Raw genomic sequence first — 20,913 nt, 5'->3', positions numbered from 1 at the left:
GGTTAGCCGTGTCCCCGGTTATGGACATCTTGAGTATCTGGTTCTTGGATTATCATGTTGATCTCATCACTCTAAATTAATTTGTTCGGTTGTTAATTACCTTTAATTGGGATTGAGATGGGGATTTACCATTCCAAATGTTTATCAACTACCATGATAGTTAAACAAAATATATTCCTTTGATGTAGGGAAGAATTGGCTTTTCGCAAAACATTATAACCATAGAGCCTCCACCAACCATATATGCATGTAGTGACAGCATTTATTCTTGTTCATTGCTCTACTGTGTTACATTGCCAGCATATTCCATGTGCTGGCCCGTTTCGGGCTGCAACATATCATGTTGTAGACTTTTCAGACGAAGAGTAAGGTGCGCTGCGCTAGGTCGTTGTCGTGCACTCAGCTATGCCGTTGGAGTTGATGGACTCACTTTATCTTCCAAGCCTTCCGATGTTATCTTTTTAGATGGCCTTAAGCCATATTTATTGTAATAAGTTCTCTCTTGAGACCATCGATGTAATAAGTGTGTGATTGCTACTCTGTTATAAATCCTTCAAGTACTGTGTGTGTTAGCAATACCGATCCAGGGATGACACTTATACACAGAGATTTGACCGTCTAAGGTCGGATCACTACATTTCTTGAGTGTTTCAAAGGCTTCTGAACAATCATCATGAAAAATAAAAGGAATGTCCTTTTGCAAAAGATTCCTAAGAGGCCTAGAAATTTTAGAAAAGTCTTTGATAAATCTCCTATAGAAACCAACATGACCTAAGAAACTATGAATACCTTTTATATCTTTAGGGCATGGCATTTTCTCAATTGCATCAACCTTGGCTTTGTCCACTTCAATACCTTTTTCAAAAAAATTATGACCCAAGACAATGCCTTCATTAACCATAAAGCAGCACTTCTCCCAATTCAAGACAAGATTTGTTTGTTCACATCTCTAAACTCGATCAAGATTGCTTAAACAATCATCAAAAGACTTCCCATAAACAGAGAAGTCATCCATGAAAACCTCAACAATCTTTTCACAAAAGTCATAGGATATAGCAGTCATACATCTTTGAAAGGTAGCAGGTGCATTACATAAACCAAAAGGCATATGTCTATAAGCATAAGTTCCAAAGGGACAAGTAAAAGTGGTCTTTTCTTGATCAGGTTGACAAACAGGTATCTGTGAAAAACCAGAGTATCCATCAAGGAAGCAAAAATGTGTGTGCTTAGATAATATTTCAAGCATTTGATCAATAAAAGGCAGCGGGTGGTGATCTTTTCTAGTTGCTTTATTTAATTTTCTAAAATCAATTACCATTCTGTATCCTATAACATTTTTTTGTGGAATAAGTTCATTCTTATCATTAGGAACAATAGTTATACCTTCTTTCTTAGGGACACAATGAACATGACTTAACCATCTACTATCAGCTATAGGATAGATTATATCTGCTTCCAGAAGTTTTAATATTTCCGTTCTTACCACTTCTTTCATCTTCGGATTTGAACCGACGTTGGTGATCAACAACGGGTTTAGCATCAGGTTCCATATTAATTTTGTGCTCACATAGAGTGGGACTAATGCCCTTTAAATCATCAAGAGTATATCCAATAGCAATTCGGTGCTTCCTTAGAACTTTCAATAATCTTTCTTCTTCATGTTCTGAAAGGTTAGCACTAATAATAACAGGATATATTTTCTTTCCATCAAGATAAGCATATTTCAAAGTGTCTAGCAATTGTTTTAATTCAAACACAGGATCACCTATAGGTGGAGGAGGACCTCCTAAAGTCTCAATAGGCAAATTGTGTTTAAGCAGAGGACGTTGTTCAAAGAAAATCTTATCTATTGTATTTCTTGCATGCATATGTAAATCATTTTCATGGTCTAATAAATATTGTTCTAGTGGATCTATAGGAGGCACAACAATAGAAGCAAGACCAATTAATTCATCTTTACTAGGCAATTCTTTTTCATGAAGCTTTCTACTAAACTTGGAAAAATCAAACTCATGAGACTCATCACCAAAACTAACACCGATAGTTTGTTTCTCACAATCTATTTTAGCATTAACGGTGTTCAAGAAAGGTCTACCAAAGATAATGGGACAAAAGTCATCTTGTGGGGAACCAAGAACAAGAAAATCAGTAGGGTATTTTATTTTCCCACACAAGACTTCAACATCTCTAACAATCTCAATTGGTGATATAGTGTCTCTATTAGCAAGTTTAATAGTAACATCTATGTCTTCTATCTCTGTGGGTGCTATGTCATTCATAATCTTGATATAAGGTGTAAGGAATAGCAATCACACTAGCACCTATGTCACATAAACCATGATAACAGTGATCTCCTATTTTAACTGAGAAAACGGGCATGCCAACAACATGTCCATGTTTATCTTTTTTATCCGGTTTGGCAATTCTAGCAGCTTCTTCATAGAAGTAAATAACATGCCCATCCATATCTTCTTCCAGGAGATCTTTAACCATAGCAATACTAGGTTCAACATTAATTTGTACATCAGGTTTAGGTGTTCTAATATAGCTTTTGTTAACCACAATTGAAACTTTAGCATGTTCCTTTATCCTAACAGGGAAAGGTGGTTTCTCAATATAAGCAGTAGGAACAACTGGATCAATATTATAAAGTATAGTTTCTTCTTTAGCTAGTACCGGTTCTTTGATTTCTTCTTTAATAGGTGGGTGATATTTAAACCACTTCTCTTTAGGGAGATCAACACGAGTAGCAAATGATTCACAAAAGGAAGCTACTATCTCAGAGTCAAGTCCATATTTAGTGCTAAACTTATGGAAAGCATCGGTATCCATAAAAGATTTAACACAATCATACTTAAGTTTAATACCTGACTCTTTACCTTCATCGAGTTCCCAATCTTCAGAGGTGTGTTTAATTCTTTCCAAAAGATCCCACCGGAATTCAATAGTCTTCTTCATAAAAGAACCAACACAAGAAGTATCGAGCATGGTTTGATCATTACGAGAAAGCCGAGCATAAAAATTCTGGATAATAATTTCTCTCGAGTGCTCATGATTGGGGCATGAATATAACATTGACTTAAGCCTCGCCCAAGCTAGAGCGATACATTCTCCTTCACGAGGCCAAAAATTATATATATATAATTCCGATCACGGTGAACTACATGCATAGGATACAATTTTTGATGGAACTCCAATTTCAATCGATTCCAGTTCCAAGATCCAATATCATCGCATAGCATATACCATGCCAATGCTTTTCCATTAAAAGATAAAGGGAAAACCTTTTTCATAACTTCATCCCCGGGTAAACCTGCAAGCTTGAACAATCCACAAATTTGTTCTACATATATCAAGTGCATATCAGGATGTTCGGTTCCATCTCCTGCATAAGGATTAGCTAGCAGTTGTTCTATCATACCCGAAGGAATTTCATATTCAATATTTTCAGTAGCACAGTAGGTTGAGGGGTAGCTAATTGTGGTTCTGATCGAGGTGATGATACCCTGAACAAACCCCTCAAAGTATTGTTTTCCATAGTAACAAGTGACAATAAATTTCATCACACTATATAAATGTTTCCTTACCAAATTCCACTTACCAAAGGCGCTTCACTCCCCGGCAACGGCGCCAGAAAAAAGCCTTGATGACCCACAAGTATAGGGGATCAATTGTAGCTCTTTCAATAAGTAAGAGTGTCGAAACCAACAAGGAGCAGAAGGAAATGACAAGTAGTTTTCAGTAAGGTAGTATCTGCAAGTGCTGAAATTGTAAGTAACTGAGTAGTTTGATAACAAGATAATTTGCTACGGGCAAGTAACGATAGTAGTAACAAAAGTGCAGCAAGGTAGCCCAATCCTTTCGAGGCAAAGGACATGCCAAAACGGTCTCTTATGATAAGCAAAGCGTTCTTGACGGTACACAGGAATTTCATCTAGTCACTTTCATCATGTTGGTTTAAATCGTGTTCGGTACTTTGATAATTTGATATGTGGGTGGACCGGTGCTTAGGTGTTGTTCTTACTTGAACAAACCTCCTACTTAAATTAACCCTCTCACAAGCATCCGCAACTACGAGAAAAGTATTAAGAATAAATTCTAACCATGGCATTAAACTTTTGGATCCAATCAGCCCCTTACGGAATAGCGCATAAACTGGGGTTTAAGCTTCTGTCACTCTCGCAACCCATCATCTAATTTCTACTCCACAATGAATTCCCTTAGGCCCAAATATGGTGAAGTGTCATGCAGTCGACATTCACATGACACCACTAAGGGAATCACAACATACATACTATCAAAATATCGAACACATATCAAGTTCACATGATTACTTGCAACATGATTTCTCCCGTGACCTCGAGAACAAAAGTAACTACTCACAAATGATAATCATGCTCAATATCAGAGGGTATTAAATAGCATATTGGATATGAACATATAATCTTGCACCAAATAAACCATATAGTAATCAACTACAAGATGTAATCAACACTACTAGTCACCCATAAGCACCAATCTATAGTTCCGGTAACAAGATTGAACACAAGAGATGAACTAGGGTTTGAGATGAGACAGTGATGTTGAAGATGTTGATGGAGATTGCCCTCACCAATATGGAAGAGTTGTTGGTGATGATGATGACGATGATTTCCTCCTCCAGGAGGGAAGTTCCTCCGGCGGAATCGCTCCGCCGAAGGGCAAAAGTGCTCCTGCCCAAGTTCCGCCTCGAGACGGTGGCGGTCCATCCCAAAAGTCCTCCCCTTATTTATTTTTCTAGGTCAAAATGACCTATATACCAGAAGATGGGCACCGGAGGTGGGCCTGGGTGAGCACAACCCACTAGGGCGCGCCTGGGCTCCCTGGCGCGCCCAGGTGGGTTGTGCCCACCATGTGGGCCCCCTCTGGTAGTTACTAGGGGTTGGGGCACGCCCATGGCATGCCTCCTGAGAGGAAGTTGGGGCATCGCCAGGGGGGGACCCGCCGCCTTCCAGTTTCTTGTTTGTACCACGAGTGTTATTTCTGGTTGGTTCCTTCAATGTGTGGCAACAAGAAATGGTTCTACTATTATTCTTCTTATAAACTAAAATATCTGAGAAAGTGCAGGCATGAATAATAACATATCTCAATTCAAATTTTAGCTTCTAGCTTGCACACATCAACCCTGCACACAACTGCTACCTCCACTCAGGCTTAATCCATCTTAGTAAGAAATTAAGTTTGGTTAAGCAAACATCACTCAGGCATACAATCTTCTGCACCTTTTGTACTTGCACCATCTAGGGAAGAGAGGTAACATGTTAGCATGTTCACAAGAGCCGAGACATTTCGGTTAAGCAACCATCACTAAAAAAACAAGTAGCATGGGTCTACATTAATAATCATATAATCTGCACCAAATAATAAAGAGTGGTTAAGAGAAAATGGCAGTTATTTTTGAATTATTATCTTTGCAGAAAGAATAACCCAAGTACCAACAGCCAACGGTGATACGCATGATGGTTCAAGCAACAACTCCAGGTTGATAGTTCTATCGACTGCATGCTGGTTCAAGACTTACTTGTAGAGATACTTAATTAATTCCATGAAGAGACTGCAGTGTGTGGCCAAAAATCTCCTGAGCTGCAGTTGCCTGTGCATAGTACGCAAAAGCTGTCTCACAGAACTGAATCACACTGCAAAATACACAAGCGCGGAAATTCAAGAGAGGACTTCTTAAAGAACAAGTAGTTTGCGTTCATACAAAGGCCATTATTCACCCACGCAGCAGTGACCGTAACTATGGCACACCGTTATAGCAGAGGATTTGGACCCAGGCCCAAGTTATATACCCATGCTAAATCAATGCTTCAGTGATGTGCACTTCCAAGTATTCACTATTACTGACTAATAACAAAAATTACAGTCCTAATGCTTTGTGTAAACAACTTCTTTAGATCTGCCACGTATCTCCACTACATTCTTTAATTCTTGTAAATTTACAGCCTTCAAACATTTCATTGGAAGTTACACTAAGACATGGACTTCTAACAGAAGACATCGGTAGCATACCTGATGGAACAAAGTAGGATCAGTACAACATTAAACAGAAAAGAGTTCATCAACGTTCCTCCCCATCTGAAACAAGTCAAATGTTTGTTATTAAATGTAAAAAAAGGACAGCGCAAAGAAAATAGTGTCATGGCATGAGTCAACTACTTCATTGGGTGAATGTTGATGAAAACTAATTTCAGGCCAAGCATCATTTCTCCAGCGATCACTGCGATGAGGAGATAGCAGAAGAATGCAAAAGCAGCAGTCCCAAGCAGACCTGGTACACAAAACAAAAGATTAATCAGTTTATTCATAGAGAGGATAACTGGTTAAGTTGAGAACAATATCAAGGATCAGAAATGTACCCCAAACACTGTCCATCTTTATGAAGATCTCATTCAGGAAACAAGATACAATTATATGATAATATGTGCTACCCAAGCAATCAATACAATTAATCTAAGATCATAAATCATTGTTAGACGAACCCAATTGCAAATCATTAGACTGAATGAATGTACAGTTTAGATACATATTTACACTTACCCAACAATGCCGAATATGAGTTTTCCAATGTAATCAAGCAATGTAAAAGCCCAGGTAGCCTCAGCCTGCACCATAATGGATGTCAAGACAAGAGTAAGTGACAACCATAAAAAACAATGGACATAAGAATTCACAAGTTACATCTCTTCTAGAGCATCCATGTCATTTTCCAAAAGTAACAACTCCTAATAATTAAGACGGAAAGTTAAACATAATATTAGTTAATAGCATAACAGAACATCACAGAAAGATGTATAATATATTAAAGAGAATGGTTCATATGAATATAATTAAAGCTTCAAAGCATATCATCGCTTTGAAGGGCAAGAATACCTTCTCGATAGCCTTCATGTTTTTGCGCCATTTTCTGCCTTTGTTCCCACTTCTCTATTCTTGGTGAAGGGCTTCCGGTGCCTTCTTCAATTCCTTGGCCTTCTTACCTAATTCAGTAGCTTCCTAAAGGACACATTTTCAGCTCAAGGTCAGATCGATATCTAAATCACACAATAATTACGTCACCAACTCCATACTGAAAACAAAGAGAGAGGCGGAGAGGGCACCTTGTCCATGGGGTTGGCACCATGGTCAGAGCCATAGTGAGCACCCCCTCCCTCTTCACGCGGCTTGAACCTGCACATCGGGCCGCTCTCGCCACCGTGGCCCAAACCTGCTGCTCGATCTGGAGCGAGGGTGGCAGCAGCAGTTTCCTTGTCACTCGCGAGTTCCACGCCTTAGGGAGCATGTGTTTAGTTGAATTTATCTGCATCCATGTGTTGCATATTAGCCAGAACTGAGCCTTTTCAGGTTAATTGGATGCTTGGCCTCCACGTGTCAAAGCCTGGGGTGTGTGAGCCAAGCCAAATCATACCACAGGTGACCCTGTTCTCTTTTACTGTACCTGATCAATCTCAGAACATCCAATGCTTTGGAAATTTCGGGTGATGTATATACACTTCGCTTGCATCAGTTTTCCTCAACGCAAGTTATCGAACTCATATGTTTTCTCTAACTCTATGCAAAGGCTATAGCAATAGTGGTGCCTCACGGCCCGATAATACAGTTATTTTGAAGAACTATAATCCCTAGATTATAAGGAGCATGCATATGATCTGAGAGAAGTCAGTGGTGAATACATACCTCGGTGATGGACCAGTCGATGACCAAGAAGCTCACCAGGATGTATGTCCTGGTCTGGAAGGTCAGTAGCTTGTGTGCAGTAGCAATAAGAACAGAGAGACACCGTGAGAAGCACTTGTCACCTCGGGGAAGCTCCAGAGGATGCCCGATGAAGAAGCACGGACTACTCTCTAACTACAGAAGCAGCAAACCAGTGAGATCGCAACACCAATACATCTCCATCTAAAACAACCTCTGTCTTTCAATCTATGAAATAAATGTACACATAAAATGTGTCATGCGTCATCCTTTATTTTTATGTGCCCAATAGAAACCCTGAACACAAGCGACATCAAACAATATGTGCATACCATCAAACTAAGTAAGAGACATCTACAAAATTTAAGAGCTAGAATGGATGGACTTCCCAGAACATAGTTTATATAACTTGAGAAAAAAATGGCGCCAACAGACAAACAATCACTTCAATTTGATTTTATCAACCCAGGTTCTTTGCAAAATTGCAAAAAAGGATATTAGATAAAGGAAACTAATGCACCAAAAACTGGAAATTTATGCAATAATTCCAAATCTTTTAATGTGATCAAGTATGACAAGCCTTGGAACAAGGGGGATATTCATAACTCTGAGTGCACTGGAGGATAATGCAAGACATATGTATTTTTTCATCAATTGAGTGATAAATTTCAGTAAGCATATGGCCATTTTGTTATAGAAAAGATTGATTCTTTTCGGCAATTGCAGGAACTCAATGGAATATTAAAAACATGTACCTTTCATTGATAAAAGGCAATGTTTCATCAGTCAGAAGACCCTTCTTGAAATTCTTTTCATAGTTTTGAAGTCCTAATTGGTTCAACATATTTCAGAATAGTTCATATCTTCATTGTGTGTCTTTGTCTTTGAGAATTTCTGCCAACCTAAAATCGAGATAGATTGACCATAAGAATTAGAACATCACAACAAGCATGGATAAACTGAGGATAGATTGCCCTATCATACTGATATATAACAGTGAAGTTGCAATGCAACGTGAAAGGCTAAAACCTAGACACATAATTCAAGTGGAACAAAATGGTTTTCATTCATAGGCAACATGTATAGCTATACTTGCAAAAGCCATACTAGCTGTAATTGCTTTAACAACTGGATTTGGGGTTCTCATTCCACTTACAATGGAGAATAGAGCGCCAGAACCAAAAGTTGTTGCCATGCTATATAAAAGAGTGTTGGTCAATCATGTAGATGAATAAAATATGCAGATTGCGGTTGTATATGTCCTTCAAGTACTGAATGACTGCCATCCTTGTTCCTCTGTCATCAACAGGAAATCTAACAACAACAAAATAACATGAGTAAAACAACATTAGAGAGACAAAGTAACCACCATGCATTAATGCTAAAAGGACACTATAGGGTAAACATGCATATGGAAAATTGCACGGGTATCATTTTACACAGTAAAGACATATCTAAGATGTTGTAAGATCAAATTAATACAGATAGATCATTGCCATATTGCAGAAATCAAATGCATGGGCCTCAGGTAGAATATTGTATGCTAAGCTATTCCTACCAATTCCTCACACGATGATATGTCTCCGTCGTATCTACTTTTCCAAACACTTTTGCCCTTGTTTTGGACTCTAACTTGCATGATTTGAATGGAGCTAACCCGGACTGACGTTGTTTTCAGCAGAATTGCCATGGTGTTATTTTTTTGCAGAAATAAAAGTTCTCGGAATGACCTGAAAATCAACGAAGATTATTTTTGGAATATATAAAAAATACTGGAAGAAGAATCCACGTCAGGGGGCCCACCCTGTCCACGAGGGTGGGGGCGCGCCTACCCCCCTGGGCGCGCCCCCTGCCTCGTGGGCCCCCGGATGCTCCACCGACGTCCACCTTGACTCCATATATTCACTTTCAAGGAGAAAAAAATCAGGGAGAAGGATTCATCGCGTTTTACGATACGGAGCCGCCGCCAAGCCCCAATCTCTCTCGGGAGGGCTGATCTGGAGTCCGTTCGGGGCTCTGGAGAGGGGAATCCATCGCCATCGTCATCATCAACCTTCCTCCATCACCAATTTCATGATGCTCACTGTCGTGTGTGAGTAATTCCACCGTAGGCTTGCTGGACGGTGATGGGTTGGATGAGATTTATCATGTAATCGATTTAGTTTTGTTAGGGTTTGATCCCTAGTATCCACTATGTTCTGAGATTGATGTTGCTATGACTTTGATATGCTTAATGCTTGTCACTAGGGCCTGAGTGCCATGATTTCAGATCTGAACCTATTATGTTTTCATGAATATATGTGAGTTCTTGATCCTATCTTGCAAGTCTATAGTCACCTATTATGTGTTATGATCCGTTAACCCTGAAGTGACAATAATCGGGATACTTACCGGTGATGGCCATAGTTTGAGGAGTTCATGTATTCACTATGTGTTAATGCTTTGGTCCGGCACTCTATTAAAAGGAGGCCTTGATACCCCTTAGTTTCCAATAGGACCCCGCTGCCACGGGAGGGTAGGACAAAAGATGCCATGCAAGTTCTTTTCCATAAGCATGTATGACTATATTCGGAATACATGCCTACATTACATTGATGAACTGGAGCTAGTTCCGTGTCACCCTATGTTATAACTGTTGCATGATTGATCGCATCCGACATAATTATCCATCACTGATCCATTGCCTATGAGCTTTTCACATATTGTTCTTCGCTTATTTACTTTTCCGTTGCTACTGTTATAATCACTATAAAACCAAAAATATTACTTTTGCTACCGTTACCACTACTATCATATTACTTTGCTACTAAACACTTTGCTGCAGATATTAAGTTTCCAGGCGTGGTTGAATTGACGACTCAGCTGCTAATACTTGAGAATATTCTTTGTCTCCCCTTGTGTCGAATCGATAAATTTGGGTTGAATACTCTACCCTCGAAAACTGTTGCGATCCCCTGTACTTGTGGGTTATCAAGACTATTTTCTGGCGCCGTTGCCGGGGAGCACAGCTCTATTCTTTGAGTCACTTGGGATTTATATCTGCTGGTCACTATGAAGAACTTGAAAGATCAAAGAACCAAGATTTTTCCCTCAACTACGTGGGGAGGTAAGGAACTACCATCTAGCTCTGCACTTGATTCACCTTCTGTTTTGAGTAAACTTGCGACACCTACACCTGCTATTCATTCTGATATGTCACATGTTATTGATGATGTCACTTCTGCTTTGCATGATACTTATAATGAAACTACTTCTATGCTTGATACTACTGTGCCACTACGTGAATTTCTTGATGAACAACTTGCTAAGGCTAGAGAGAATCAAATTATTGAAACTGATAATATTGATGAAAGTGATGATGAAGATTCTCCCCCTAGATATGAATTGCTTGTTGTGCCTGAGGGTTATGTTATGGATGAAGAAATTCCTAGAGACTTCTAAGCTTGCAATGGTAGATCTGATCTTAAGAAATTATTAGCTAAGCTCAAAGAGAAGTCTTTGAATGCTAGAATGAAATATGACCCTGCTTTTGCTACTTCACCTATCTTTATTACTGATAAGGATTATGATTTCTCTGTTGATCCTGAGTTAATTACTTTGGTTGAATCTGATCCTTTTTATGGCTATGAATCTGAAACTGTTGTGGCACATCTTACTAAATTAAATGATATAGCCACCCTGTTTACACATGATGAGAAAACTCACCATTACTTTATCCTTAAGTTGTTTCCGTTCTCATTGAAGGGTGATGCTAAAACATGGTTTAATTCTCTTGATCCTGGGTGTGTGCGTAGTCCCCAGGATAGGATTCATTACTTCTCTGCTAAATATTTCCCTGCTCATAAGAAACAAGCTGCCTTAAGGGAAATATATAATTTTGTGCAAATTGAAGAAGAGAGTCTCCCACAAGCTTGGGGGAGGTGTCGGTGTCAAAACCGGCGGATCTCGGGTAGGGGGTCCCGAACTGTGCGTCTAGGCCGGATGGTAACAGGAAGCGGGGGACACGATGTTTTACCCAGGTTCAGGCCCTCTTGATGGAGGTAAAACCCTACGTCCTGCTTGATTAATATTGATGATATGGGTAGTACAAGAGTAGATCTACCACGAGATCAGAGAGGCTAAACCCTAGAACGGACTATCTCCATTGGCCGGACTGTTAGACTATGAAGATACAAGATTGAAGACTTCGTCTCGTGTCCGGATGGGACTCTACTTGGCGTGGAAGGCAAGCTAGGCAATACGGATATGGATATCTCCTCCTTTGTAACCGACCTTGTGTAACCCTAACCCTCTCCGTTGTCTATATAAACCGAAGGGTTTTAGTCCGTAGGACAACAATCATAACATACAATCATACCATAGGCTAGCTTCTACCGTAGAGAGAATAATATTTTCGCAGATCTAATTTGCTGGCTTATTTTGGAAGCATGACGTTACGTCATGGCCCGGTGATTATTCGAATCGTTTCTTTTAACCAGCCCCGCACATAACGCGAGGCAGTTTTTCGACACGTCTTGTCAAAGCAGAGATCGTGTTCCCTTATTACGGGATTCTCATCAATACGGGCGTGGGTAAACCAACCGCGCCATCAATTGCGGCGTTTGGGGGATAAGCGAGTTTTACCAGGCAAGTGGGGACGCTTAGTTTCGTCCGCCCATATAAAGGGATAAGGATTCACCTTTCTATCCACGCCTTCTTCCTCCCTTACCCATCTGTTTTCTCACACTCGAGCTCTAGCGCCCAAGTCCGCACTTCCCACCTCGACCTTCTCCAATCATGTCCGGAGCGGGAGGCAGGTGGATGGTCTCCTCCGTCATGGAGGGAGACATCAAGAAACTGAGGAGAGCCGGATACTTTCCCGACGATGTCGCGCACCGGCTCCCAGATGAGGGGCAGCTCATCCCCACCCCCAGGCCCCATGAGAGGGTAGTATTCCTCACCCATTTCCTTTGTGGACTGGGATTCCCTCTCCATCCCTTCGTCCGGGGGCTCATGTTTTATTACGGCCTGGATTTCCACAATCTGGCCCCAAATTTCATCCTCAACATCTCGGTGTTTATCGTCGTGTGCGAGGCCTTCCTCCGCATCAAGCCCCACTTCAGCTTATGGCTAAAGACCTTCAATGTCAAGACGAAGGTGGTGGGCGGCCGCCAAGCGGAGTGCGGAGGCGCCATGGTGGGCAAGATGCCCAACGTAACATGGCTCGAGGGCTCCTTTGTGGAAACCACAAAGGGGTGGCAATCGGGGTGGTTCTATATCACCGAGCCACGCGACCCTGCATGGGCAGCGGCCCCCGAGTTCCGATCTGGCATCCCCACGCAACTCACCTCCTGGAAAGAGAAGGGTCTGTCCTGGGGTTGTTCGAAAGAGCTGACCGGACTCCAAACATGTATTCAAAACATGGTGGACAAGAAGCTCAAGCTTGTAAACATAGTCCAAGTTATGCTCATCCGTCGGATACTCCCGTGCCAAGAACGGGAGTTCAACTTGTGGGAGTTCAATCCAGCGCAGCACCGAACTCTGAACGGGCTCTTTGACACGACTCATGAAGACGCCTGGAGGGTGCTGTTCAAAAGCATCGAGGTCCCCCCTCCTATTACTGAGGATCGCGGATTCAGCGCGAAGCGCCAAGCCAGTGCGGTAAGCTGCTTTACCTTTCACAGGATACTTATTTTTTATATAGATTGACTCTATGCGGGATCTAAACTCCCGTACCTTTGACAGGACTGGCAGGAGATGGCCGGACAGATCGACTGCCCGGCTCCTTTGCCCGAAGGCCCCGCAGACGCTCTTCTGGCGAAGATGTTGACTCCGGCCCCTTATACGATGCCGGAGAAGACCCAGAAGGCCAAGGGAACCCGAAAGAGTTCCCGACGCCAGGCGTCGTCAGACTCACCGTCCGATGACTCTGCGGCGCACTCTTCCCCCAAAGACGAGGAAGAAGAAGAAGAAGATGCTCCCCCACCGACTGGGGGAGACAAGAAAAGGAAGGCCGCCCCAACCGCGGAGGCCGGAGGGTCCAAGAAGGGAAGGACTCTCCTTCCGGACGGTTCCACCGCCGCCGACGAAGGCGAAGACGAGTGGCTGCCCAGGGTCAAGCCCCCGGGGAGATCGTAAGTATTCGGATACCAGAGTAAATCATAGCATTCTTTTGTCGCACTACTTTCCCTAACGCCGAACATGATTATGCAGGCCGCCACGAGCCAGTATCGATGTATCATCGGACGGCTCCTTGGGCTTGTCGGACATGGATAGCGATCCAGTCCCGACCGCCACCTCCCCTCATCCTGCCGACGACGCCGAGGTGTTGTCTCAAGAGGCACCAGATCGAGGGGAGACAGTCCCGGAGGCGCCTCAAGGCGACCTTCCGGACTCCAGGAGCCGAGGGGACGGGGCCCCTAAGAGCTCCGAGTTCGGCCCTCAGCCGAACACCACGCCGGAACCTCCAGTGGTTCCAGGCTCGGGCAGGCGGCCTCCTTCTAAGAGGGGCAAGACGCCTATGCCGGTGACCTCTGTCCATCCAGAGGCGCCAGACAATCTGCTGGAAGCGCTTCGCAGCGCTTCGATCGACGAGGAGCACCGCACTATCATGAGTGCGGTGATCCAGAAGGTTCAGTCCGCCAAGAGCGGATTGACGGAAGCCTGTGCCAGCCTTCTAACAGGCTTCGAGGTAAGTGTTTTAAAGTGTAGTAGAAATATTACCGCATAGACAGTAGCCTCTGATGCTTTGTTCGGTGTTCACAAAGAAAAGCCGAACAGAGGATCAAATAATATCGCAGGAGTCTAATATAAGTATGTCAATATGCGTATGCAGGCTTCGCTGCCGGCGTCCGCCGCACTGACTGCGGAGGTCGCCGTACTGAAGTAGGACCTCGAGGGGTCCAGGAAAGAGCTCGGCCTTGCCAAGAGGCAGCTCGAGGAGAACAAGGGTAAGTAATACCCTGTCTTATGTATATATAAAAGAGGATGCGATTGCAAAATGAAAGGATCATCGTATGTTTGCCAAGGGCCACGACCGAGGTGGCGGCCCTGAAGCAAGCGCTAACCAAGGCCGAAGATAAAGCGGCCAAGGAGCGCACCGAGCGAGAGAAGCACGAGGCTTGGGTGGGCGAGGTGCAGCAAGAGCTCCAAGCTCTTGTGGCGAAGCACGAGGCGTTGGAGCTTGACTCCAAGACGCGGGAGTCTGAGCTTGCCGCGGCCCTCGAGAGTGTAAAAAGTGCCAAGGCCGAAGCCCAAAAGGCCCTCCAAGAGATCGACGCGATGAAGAAGATAGCGGCGGGTAAGGATTTCTATATGCAAAGCAAGCATGTAAAAGTAAATTACCGATTACTTACCCGGATCAGGAGCTCTTCAGGAGCATTCGCAGATTTGCCCCGCAGTGTGTCCGATGCTGCACAATTTTACGAGGCTGAGGATGGAAGCTCGACGGAGAAGCTATTCTGGTCTCAGTATGCTGAGGCCGAACATCCGGTGCCAATGAGCGACCAGCTGAAGCAGATGGTCGAGCTACATAAGGCGGCCGATCAGGCCATGAAGAGCTTTATAGTCCGGTTGTGGCCTGGAGACGCCCTTCCGAACAGCTTCTTCGGCCTGGTGAGGCGGCTTGTGGATGCCTGACCGTGGCTGGAGGTCGTCAAGCGATCTGTCTGCATTGAAGGTGCACGCTGGGCTTTCGCCCATGTGAAATTGCAGTGGGTCAAGCTAGATGCCGTGAAGCTGATCAAGGAGGGGCCGCCAGAGGGCAAGGAGCACCGCCACCCCGAGATGTACTACAAGGGTGTTATGCCGGGTGCCCGTCTCATCGCGGACGAGTGTTTAAAAGATGTAATATTTGAATGAGACTTGCTCGTTTTATCCTGTATGATGAAAACTTGTTTCATATGCGCTATGCAACGCTTGTGTGAATTTAAATTATTACCTTATGTTTGGCCGTTTATCCAATCTGAGAGATGGCTAGTCCTCGGCTTCTTCCCCCATGCCACAAGTGCTAGGGTGTTCGGGATAAACCTGAGCACTCTTGTTCCCATATTTGGGTCCTTCGAGGGAGGTGCTCAGCACAACGAACAAGGCAACTGGACTAATAATGCTTTATCACTCTCACTTAGCCATAGAATTCTATAATTTTAAATTTCGGCGAAGCCCCTGGTATTCAGAAGGCCGAATTCGGGGCGCGATACACGCCTGTAAGCCGGACAGGGCCGGCCCCTCGCCCTAAGCGGCATAAGTCTTTAGGGACTCGAAAAACCTCGCTGAACAGCGACCAGTCTCTCGCCTTATCATGACAGTCAGTTTTAGCTTTCTCTACTGAGGTGGTAAGCCCGGCAGAACCGGGGCACAATCGCAGTAGTTCTCCTAGCGCTACCTTAGCCGATAGAGCGGAACGTAAGGTACCAAAACATAGGAGCCGGGCAAACCCAACATTTGACCAAAGACATGATTCGGAGCCGATGCATATAATGCTATAAGTTCGGGGTGCCGCACTTGTGAAAGTGTTCGGACTTTTCACACCATATTATGGGGTACGTAAGTCCCTGGTGTATTGGTCGTACCATAGTGTACGGTTGCAAGGCGTCATTAATGAACACATAGATATATATAACAAGAATGCAATAATAGTCGTAATGTCATGCATTGTGTATTAAAAAATTGCGTTAAAGCAGAGTGATACAGATAGTGCGATAAGCAAAGAGTAGGACTATGTCCCTTCCAAGGGCAAGCTAAGGAATGATATTAAATTGAATATTTCACTCGTTACTGTAATCAACCTGGGAATTCCGTGGTATAACATAGTTGTTGCCTCCTTGGTTGCTGCATCATGTGTTCGGCAATAGTGCTGCCGGACAGTGTTTCCAGAGATTAAGGTCCTGAAAGAAAAAGAAAAATAATGGAAAGGGAAGCCCCTAGTGCGGTTTAGGCCGCGTCTTGGGGCGTGCCGCAGTTGTGCCCCCCTCCCCACCTGTGCCCATGGTATTTTTAATGCGTAATTATGGACGCGCGACACGAGTTTCGCCGCTGGGCTGGGATTGGGGTGGCCACCGTATTGCTACACGAGCTCAGATCGCGCCAGGCGGTCTATTTGCCGATTGCCCCAAGCGCGCTTGAAGGTGTCCGGGCTGTGAAGCGCCGAACTGGTTGATTTCCTTGAGAGGCTGCTTTGCGTTTCTGCTATGAGGGCTGCGGTGTGCTCCTCTGTTCGGAGAGAGTGCTATGTGTTTCCATTGACTGTAATAACTCTGCGAGGTCCTGGCATCTTGAGCTTGAGGTATGCATAATGCGGTACCACATTGAATCTAGCAAATGCGGTTCGCCCGAGCAGCGCGTGATAACCACTGCGGAACGGGACTATATCAAAGATTAAATCTTCGCTTCGGAAGTTATCCGGGGATCCGAAGACCACTTCCAGTGTAATTGAGCCTGTGCAATGGGCCTCTACACCTCGAATGACGCCCTTAAAGGTCGTTTTGTGGGTTTGATCCTTGAGGGGTCTATACCCATTTTGCGCACTGTGTCCTGATAAAGCAGGTTCAGGCTGCTGCCGCCGTCCATAAGGACTCGAGTGAGGTGAAATCCGTCGATGATTGGGTCTAGGACCAGTGCGGCGAATCCGCCATGACAGATACTAGTGGGGTGGTCCCTGCGATCGAAGGTGATCGGACAGGAGGACCAAGGGTTGAACTTTGAGGCGACTGGCTCCAACGCATATACGTCCCTGAGCGCACACTTCCGCTCCCTCTTGGGGATGTGGGTTGCGTATATCATGTTCACCGTCTGCACTTGCGGGGGAAACCTCTTCTGTCCTCCAGTGTGTGGCTGCCGGGGCTCCTCCTCGTCATCGCTATGCGGCCCCTTGTCCTTGTTGTCGGCAATTAACTTGCCGGCCTGCTTGAACACCCAACAATCCCTGTTGGTGTGATTGGCTGGCTTGTCTGGGGTGTCGTGTATTTGACACGAGCGATCGAGTATACGATCCAAGCTGGACGGACCCGGCGTACTTTGTTTGAATGGCTTTTTCCGCTGATCGGGTTTAGAGCCTTTGAATCCGGCATTGACTGTCGTATCCTCAGTATTTTTGCTGTTAATGCGACGCTTATGCTTGTTGCGATGTGACCTGCTATTGCCGTCCTTGGTATCTGAGGTACCATGGTTCTTTGATATGTTATTACTGCGAGCCAGCCAGCTGTCTTCTCCCTCACAAAAGAGGGTCATGAGCGTCGTGAGAGCTGCCATAGATTTTGGCTTTCCTAACCAAGGTGCCGGGCTAGCCACTCGTCTCGGATGTTGTGCTTGAAAGCCGCTAAGGCCTTTGCATTTGGACGGTCGACGATTTGATTTTTCTTTGTAAGGAATCGAGTCCAGAATTGCTTGGCCGACTCTTCTGGCTGCTGAATTATGTGGCTCAAATCATCGGCGTCTGGTGGTCGCACATAAGTGCCCTGAAAGTTGTCAAGGAATGCGGCTTCCAGATCTTCCCAACAGCTAATGGAGTCTGCTGGCAAGCTGTTAAGCCAATGTCGCGCTGGTCCTTTGAGCTTTAGTGGGAGGTATTTGATGGCATGTAAGTCATTGTCGCGGGCCATGTGGATGTGGAGGAGGAAATCCTCAATCCATACTACGGGATCTGTTGTGTCGTCGTATGATTCAATATTTACAGGTTTGAAACCTTATGGGAATTGATGTTCCATTACTTCGTCTGTGAAGCATAAGGGGTGTGCGGCGCCTCTGTATTGGGCTATATCGCGACGCAACTCGAATCGGTCTTGCCCGCTGTGTTCGGCCCGGCCGGATTTGCTTTTACTGTATCCGGCGTGACGTTTGTCGTCTCGCAGAGTGGTGCGCCCTCATGATCCGTAGATCGATCTTGAATGCTTTGCCTTGTCCTCCAATATGTCTCGCAGGTCTGGCGTATCTCCCCATGCCTTTTTATTTGAATGGTGTTGGGGTGGAGACTGAGCTTTTGGCTGGAATGCCTCTCTATCGCAGCCACGAGGTGGCCGATCAGCCGTATCATACGCTTCTTCCTCCAGTCGGGGTAGTAACCTGCGCCTTGGGTAACTCTTGGAGGGGCACTCGAGTTTATATTCCTCGGCCGCAAGGACTTCAGTCCATTTGTCAACTAGCAGATCTTGATCAGCTTGAAGCTGCTGCTACTTTTTCTTCAGGCTATTTGCCGTGGCCGGCGCTTGAAGCGCTCTTGTTCGACGGGGTCCTTTGGTACGGCGAATTCATCGTCGCCGAGGCTTGCCTCGTCTTCGGAGGGGGGCCTGTGATTGTCATCCTCCTCCTCTCCATCTGCCGCTCTCTCAGGAGAGCTGGCTCCTCCATCCTCCTGCTCTAAATCTTGCTGGAGGGGTTTGTTGTTTTCTTCGACACTATCCGGAGTGTTATTGTCTCCTGTGACGGTATCACCACTTTTGCATTGGCGGGACTTAGAGCGGCGCCGCTGACGTCGGCATTTGGGTTGCTTCTTGGAGGGGTCATCCTCCGCTATCCCATCGCCATTGCCTTCTTTGGGTGTATCCACCATGTATATGTCATATGATGAGGTGGCTTTCCAGTGCCCTATAGGTGTTGGTTCATGTTCGTCTCCTACATCGTCGTCCATACCGTCGATGTCTTTGGAGTCGAAGTCGAGCATGTCGATTAAATCATCGACAGTGGCTACGAAGTGGGTGGTGGGTGGGCGCGAATTTCTTCATCGTCCGCATCCCAATCCTGTTGGCCATAATCCGGCCAGGGCTCTCCTGACAAAGAGAGAGACCTTAGTGAATTCAGAATGTCGCCGAAGGGCGAGTGCTGAAAGATATCCGCGGCGGTGAATCCCATGATCGGCGCCCAATCAGATTCGATTGGCAGGGGCGCGGATGGTTCGGAGTCTGGAAAAGAATCCGGCACCTTGGAGTCACGGGCTGCGCAGAGGGTTAGGCTGGCGTTCGGCTTGATCGCCGTTGAGACTGCAACCCCTGAGGCGGTGTCGAACCACCCGTCCTCGACTGGCGCAGTTGGCTCCGAGCTAAGGGTCGGAGCTGATGTGGGCGCAGCCTCTGGGGTACTGTTTGGCGGCGGAGCTAGGTCATACCCATCGTGACAGTGCGGCGCGCCTAGCTGCGGCTCGAGTCCGTCGAAGATCAAGTCTCCGCGGATGTCGGCCGTGTAGTTCAAACTTCCAAATCTGACCTGATGGCCAGGGCGTAGCTTTCAATCTGCTCCAGATGGCCAAGAAAATTAGCCCGCAGTGCAAAGCCGCCGAATACGAAGGTCTGTCCGGGGAGAAAAGTCTCACCCTGGACCGCATCGCTATCGATGATAGTAGGAGCCATCAAGCCTAACGACGACGACACATAGGAACTCTCAATGAAAGCACCAATGTTGGTGTCAAAACCGGCGGATCTCGGGTAGGGGGTCCCGAACTGTGCGTCTAGGCCGGATGGTAACGGGAGGCAGGGGACACGATGTTTTACCTAGGTTCGGGCCCTCTTGCAGGAGGTAAAACCCTACATCCTGCTTGATTAATATTGATGATATGGGTAGTACAAAAGTAGATCTACCACGAGATCAGAGAGGCTAAACCCTAGAAGCTAGCCTATGGTATGATTGTATGTTATGATTGTTGTCCTACGGACTAAAACCCTTCGGTTTATATAGACACCGGATAGGGTTAGGGTTACACAAGGTCGGTTACAAAGGAGGAGATATCCATATCCGTATTGCCTAGCTTGCCTTCCACGCCAAGTAGAGTCCCATCCGGACATGAGACGAAGTCTTCAATCTTGTATCTTGTATCTTCATAGTCTAACAGTCCAGCCAATGGAGATAGTCCGGCTGTCCGGAGACCCCCTAATCCAAGATTCCCTCAGGAGGCTTCTCCAATTACTTAATGCTTTGCCTGATCATCCTCTCAAGAAAAATTAAATACTTGATATCTTTTATAATGGACTAACCGATGCTTCCAGAGATTACCTGGATAGTTGTGCTGGTTGTGTTTTCAGGGAAAGAACTGTTGATCAAGCTGAATTTCTATTGAATAAAATGTTGACAAATGAAAATAATTGGACACTTCCTCCAACTCCTAAGCCAACCCCGAAGAAAAGGGGTATTCTATTTCTCGGTCCTGAAGATATGCAAGAGGCAAAGAAATCTATGAAAGAAAAAGGTATTAAAGATAAAGATGTTAAGAATTTA

The sequence above is a fragment of the Triticum urartu genome, chromosome 2 (genome assembly GCF_003073215.2).
Source record: "Triticum urartu cultivar G1812 chromosome 2, Tu2.1, whole genome shotgun sequence".
In the NCBI taxonomy this organism is placed as follows: Eukaryota; Viridiplantae; Streptophyta; class Magnoliopsida; order Poales; family Poaceae; genus Triticum; species Triticum urartu.
The sequence above is the reverse complement of the archived record's forward strand: the minus strand, read 5'-3'. Positions refer to the sequence as shown.